The sequence below is a fragment of the Daucus carota genome, chromosome 1 (genome assembly GCF_001625215.2).
Source record: "Daucus carota subsp. sativus chromosome 1, DH1 v3.0, whole genome shotgun sequence".
NCBI lineage: Eukaryota > Viridiplantae > Streptophyta > Magnoliopsida > Apiales > Apiaceae > Daucus > Daucus carota.
Window position 1 is genome coordinate 36,466,663 of NC_030381.2, and position 6,613 is coordinate 36,473,275.

General features: G+C 27.1%; 1 long non-coding RNA gene across 1 annotated transcript; it reads left to right on the forward strand.

The window, feature by feature from the left end:
- The first annotated feature begins 5,318 nt into the window (after window positions 1-5,318).
- LOC135150870 (uncharacterized) lies at window positions 5,319-5,866 on the forward strand. Its single transcript, XR_010289313.1, has 2 exons — window positions 5,319-5,546; window positions 5,687-5,866. It is a non-coding gene; the product is annotated as an uncharacterized LOC135150870 (long non-coding RNA).
- The last annotated feature ends 747 nt before the right edge of the window (window positions 5,867-6,613 follow it).

Below are 6,613 nucleotides of genomic sequence, written 5' to 3' on the forward strand. Positions count from 1 at the left end.
AAACACATTTATTTATTTTTTTCTTGAAATTGCCAGATGCTCTTTATTTGAATAGTGAAACAGAACTCTAAAACCCTCTTGATTGAAAAACCAAAAGGTTGAACTTGTATCACAAAAGAAAAATGTAATAACTCTCGGGTACAATTGCTCAAATACTAAAATTAAGAATTAAATACGAATCAATAAAAATCACCCTTTTATGACATGCTTGAGTAATTAATTGACTAATAGCTACTTGAGAATTTTAAGATTACCTTGAGAGCTGTTAATGGGAGTGACATATGATTGGGGGTCGAGAACTTGAGAGATTCACTAAATCGACAGAAAGCTCAAAAGAGATTTGGGCAGCGAGGGCTTCTATGTTAAGAGGTTGAGAGAGCGGCGGCTTGGAAATATACGATGAAGTATGGAAGTGATGATTTAGGGTTATATATGAAATTACGAAGGGGTATTATATAATTGGGCTAGTTTTGGATATTGGGTCTACGTTAACCCATATTTTGGACTAGATTTTTAAAACCAAAACCTTAACCGAAAACAAAAAATCGAGGCCCAAAATTTTCTTTTTTTATCGAGTCTTGTAATATTTTATCACCACCTCAAGGAGTAAATATTATGATGGTTAAACAAGGAAAAGAATGAAAATCATAATAAAAGATATATAAGAAAGAATCAGCTAATACCGATTGAAAATTAATATACCATTTTAAAATATTTATAAAACAAATCATGTTAATTTAATATTACATAATTATTTATTATAAATATCCAGATTGTTATTTACTATGATTTGGATGCCTTTTATAGCTCAGTTTCCAGATGAGTCAATGTTAATATATGTAATATTTAGAATTCTCTAATTCAATATGATTGTTAAATCATCACTAAATCTTTTTATTTTCACTGAAATTATAATCTTGACTTTAACCGTGTATAAAATATTAGTAAGATAATTGAAATCAATATACTTATATAAAGGAGAACCGATGGGCATGTAGGTGGCGCCTATCACATCGCTCCGTTCTATTTTTCTAATTTTCTGGAATTTTTGGATGAAAAAAATATCAAAAATTAGAACTACATTTTTTAGTTTCGGGTATATTAGAAGCAAGTTTCAGGATATAATTTTGTTTCAGATTATTTATGGAATATAGTAGCTTGAAAGTTTTAATTTGATTTTGTTTCAGATTATTTAATTATGGGAAAGAGTAGCACACAAGTCTCTCTGCACCTATAAATAACCCTATAGATTGTAGAAGCAAATTTCAGAATCTGATTTTGTTTCAGATTATTTATGGAATATAGTAGCACATGAAAGTTTTAATCTGATTTTGTTTCAGATTATTTAATTATGGGAAAGAGTATAGCACAAGTCTCTCTGCACCTATAAATAACCCTATAGATAGTAGGGTTTTGGATCATCTAAACAAAACCTCCTTTCTCTCTCAATACAACAACCCTACCTTTCTTTGGTATCTCTTGCTCGATTTCTAACTCGGTGGTGCCGTTGTTCGGCAACGATAAGTGAAGCTGTTTATATAGTATTAAAAAAAAAATTGCTGCAAGTAAAGGTATTTATAGACCTTTATGTTGGAGTCGATAAATCCAAACACGGGGAAAGAATATAGTCTTGACATGATATTGATAGATGATATCAATAAATTAACTGTTAGTGATGTATGTTTGTTGGTTATTATTTTATAATATTTGTTTTGTTTTTTGTACATGTTTGTTGTTAATTTTTATATGATTTACTTTGTATACAGGAAAAAAATTATTCATGCATTATCTGTTTGCTCCGTTCAAGCAACTTTTAAGTGAAGGTTAAAAGTATTAAGATATAAAGTTTGTTACAAGCACGCTATCTCACGGATTTAAGTTAATGTTTTTGTGCACAATATATTCAAAAAATTGGAGTAAGGTGAGAATGTAAGAACATGATTACTTAAAAAAAACAAATAAAATTAAGATTCGTTTGTGCTTTAAGTTATTAATTATGTGTATAAATTTATTTTCATTTTTTCACCATGAATTATAGTCCAATTTTGCAATTTTATAAATTAGTATTTGTATTATATCAAGATTTTTATAATATAAAATTTATTTTATCAAATATTAATTTCGAAACATTAATATACTTTCTATAGACAGCCACAATATTATTTTATTCTACAAATATTAATATTGAATCATTAATATAATTTTTATAGGCCGCCGCAACGCGCGGTTTCCCAACTAGTTATACATATTAATACAAATATATTTTTAAAAATATTCATACATCATACGAATTATTAAAATGAAATTAAATTTTAAGGAATTTTTGTGCATGACAGATGTTCTAAGAGCAAGTCAAATAGATTACCCATTTCATTACCTATTAATAATATAAAAAAATGTTAGTCTTAGTGATTAGGAAATCTATTTTCAGCGTCAACTGCAAAATCAATACCTATTTCTTGTTTCCTATTATTATTTTAATAATAAATTTGAAGGAAAGAAGAGAAAAAGGGAGATAAAAGATAAAAAAAAGAAGAGGGAAATGAATATTTTATTCATAAATATTAAATAGTTAATGATCAGTGGTTACCTAAAAATAGGTAATAGTTAGGAAATTTGAGAATGTGATAGTGATTTAAATAATCATTAGAATAGTGTTGGAGCACCCTTTTGTTTTTTTTACATTACTTAAATATGAATTTAGCAGCTAATTTAGGTAAACTATTGAAAGTCTATCTGATTGTTTATAACATACCACCATCATAAATTTAACATATTTCTTTACTGCTCTAGCTAAATTCAGTTCATATGATACACATACTAGTTGATGACCCGTGCTAAGCACGGGTATAAATAAATTTTTAAAATTTATTGTTTGTTGAAAGGATAATGTTTTTTTTAATTACATTATCATATTTTAATTATATTTATTTGAATTTTTGTTTCTAAATGATATTTAAATTACTTTTATTTAGATATAAGACTTTCTATATATTAAAATTTGATCTTATTATAAATTTATTTCACAACAATATGGGTTCCCGTTCTACGGAGTTCACAAAATAAGTAGTATTGGAGTCTAAAATTATTCAAAAATAATCTATCATTTTAATTTAATTTTTTTAGTCTACAACATTTGTAAACATCCGACAATCTGTAGATTATATTCTACGATATAATCGTTGCTATCAAAAAAGAAAACAATTATTTTATAAATCACTAAACACTATATATGTTCTAAAATATAACTCATAAAAAGAATAATGATCTTAATGAATGTTAGAGTTGAAAGATGTTAATGATTAATTGATAATTATATTTAAAACTACTTAAAGATGATAAATTATATATAAATTTGAATAATTTAAAATAATATTTACGACTAAACTAAAAGATTATGACTGGTAGTTACTACTGCTTAAATGTGGAATTTATGGAACTTAACTCTAATAATATGTTTTATTTTAGTAAAATCATTATATTGTTTGATGATTCTTAAATTGTGAAAATAATATTCAAGACCAACACATATAAGTTCGTTTATAGTGACTTTAATCTTGAATAAAATTCAAAATTTTAAGTCGTAATTGTTATATTCAATTTAATAGGCAAATTTTATATATAATTCTCTTTGGAGTTTTTGTAGATATATGAAAGTGGTGTTGTAGTTATTTGACAAACTAATATTAATTGTAGTTTGACAAGGTTAATTAACTTTTCAAAACTAATTTGATATCAAATTTTTTGACGGATGTCTTGTGTTTCAATTATTTTATTATATGTTGCAATATGGACAATGCCTTCATTCTGTTCGAGTTTCTGTTTGTCAGGTTAGTGTTACCACCGCCTTATTCATCTTTATCGCAATCTTTTGAAGAGCACGGAATGAATTAAAATTTAAATTAATAATTTATAATTATTTTAGATTTATAATAGGTATGTGTAATGTTATTTAATTTGTAATTGTTTTAGACTTATAATAAGTATGTTTTTTTTTTTGGAAAAGCAAAGAAGAATATCATTAATCAGGAAGGATAAATACATAGGGCATATGTTATGATAGGTATGCGTAAGGTTGGTTGGTTGGAGTTCTTGCACATCTGGGAGTGGCAGTTATTAGTATGACAAATTAATATAGAAGTCGAAAGAAATGTTTAAGTTGAATAATTTAAATATGTTTTATAAATACAATTCGCAATAAATAATGAAATAACAATAAAACAAAACAATAATAGAGTTTTTTAGCCTATTTTTATTTTATGTTCTCATATCCACGTAAAAACTCTGCCGACTCCTTATATTTATTTGATAGGAATTTTATTGGGTTGATTGACTCCTTATATTTATTTGATAGAAATTTTATTGGGTTGATTGATATTTATTTGATAGAAAATTTATAGAGTTTTTTCCTATGTTAAATTGTTCGATATAATTTGTAATTAATTTGGAGTTACAATAATATGTGTTATGTATATATAATCCGTAATTGTTTTAGAGTTAGAATATGTAATTCTAATGTGTGTCGGAGTTCTTTTAGATGTAGGAGTAGTAGTTGTTTGTATGAAAAACCAAAATAATATAGAAGTGGAATTTTTAAGTTAAATAACTTAAATATGTTTTATAAATGAAATTCGTTATTTAAATATTTAATTTATTTTATGTCCTCAGATCCGCACAAAAGCTCTGCTAACTCCCTTTATTTATTTGATAGAAATTTTATAGAGAATTCATATTCATCTAATAAGGATTTTATAGAGTTAATTTCTAAGTTAAATTGTTTCGGTTTTAAAAATTAAAATATTTAGCCATATTGGGATAGAATTCTATATCATAATCTATATGTAAAAAAGTCCTAACAATTATATTGGGATTTAAGTTAGATGTTTCTGTGAACAATCAATTCAAAAAAATTGGAGGAATGTGACAATGTAAGAACATGATTACTTTAAAAAAACACAAATAAAATTAAGATTGGTTGTGTTTTAAATTGTTAATTACGTGCAGAAATTTATTTTCATTTTTTTTCACCATGAATTATAGTCCAATTTTATAATTTTATATATTAGTATTGGTATTACATCAATATTTTTATAATATAAAATTTATTTTATCCTACAAATATTACTTTTTAATCATTAATATATTTTTTATAAACAGCCACAAAATTATTGCAGTCTACAAATATTAATATTGAATCATTAATATAATTTTTATAGACCGCCGCGCCGCTTCTCAACTAGTTAAATATAATCATCATCCCAATTCCCCTTCTTCTTCCTCTTCCTCCTCATCATCATATTCACGTTCCTCATCTTCCTCTTCTTCTTCTTCCTCTTCTCGTTCTTCATCATCTTATTCCTCATCATCGTCATCGATGATGACCCAATTCCCCTTCTTCTTCCTCTTCTTCTTCATCATCTCGTGCCATAGTCACGTTCTTCATCATCTCGTGCCATAGTTATTCCCCTTCTTCTTCCTCTTCTCGTTCTTCATCATCGTCACGTTCTTCCTCATCTCGTGCCATAGTTGTGGCGCCAAGTGGAAGTGTAAGTTTCAACTTTCAATATTTTCCCAATTTAAAGTAACACTTGGGAAGAAGAGAAAAAATGTGAAATCGCAATTAATCTTCAAGCTTACAAGATTGGGCAACAAACATATATAACATGGCATATGTGTGATCTTGCAGCAGAGGGATGGTCGTAGCAGCCTGCTGAGCAAGGCATACAAGGCTTTTGAGATGGGAGTCACTGTTGCCAGCGTTGGTTCGGGCTTTGGTTGTTCGATTATGTGATCAATATATACACATACATGAAGCTGCTGGATTTATTTTATGGGCTATTCTTGCTGATTTAATTTCAATGCTTAATTACTTGCCTACTTTCATTTCATAACAATACTTCACAATTAATCATGATCAATGTGATCATAGCATCTCCAGCAGATTAGTTATATGATGTCCTAAGCTAAAATTTTGAGGAATATGGAGAAAAATTTACTCCAGCAGAGACCCTACTCACAGGGGCGGACCGCCGTTAGGCTCCGGTGGGCTGAAGCCCGGTCAACCTTTGCAGTTTTCCAAATTTTGTCACTACGTTTATGTTCAGTTTCAGATTTAGCCCGGGCTAAGCATACATCGCTGTGTGTATAGCTTATATCTTTAAATATGAAAAAAAATGTATTTAATATTAGTTATGTTATTAATATATTTTGTTTTATGTTTTATTTTTGGTATATGTCTGAATAGTCTCCTCATTTTATGTTGATATCATCATGTTTTCGTTTAGTGATAGCGCGTGCAATTTATAACAGTTTCTATATATTTTTTATGTTTTGAATCTTGTTTAATCAGAAACTAGCAGAAAAATAATATTATATTCATAAAATATATAATTTTTAGGAAAATGTTTTCACCTTTAAAAAATTTATCCAATATTATACAACTAAATTTTTCACCTTTAAAAATTTTCATTGACTATACAACTAAATTTTTTTAAGTTAAAAGACATGATTGTAGAAATTAAGAATCGAAACTAATTATTAGTTAGCCTACCGATTCAAGATTTATCGCGGATTTTTTTGAAAAATCGAAGCATGATCTATAAATTGTTAAAAT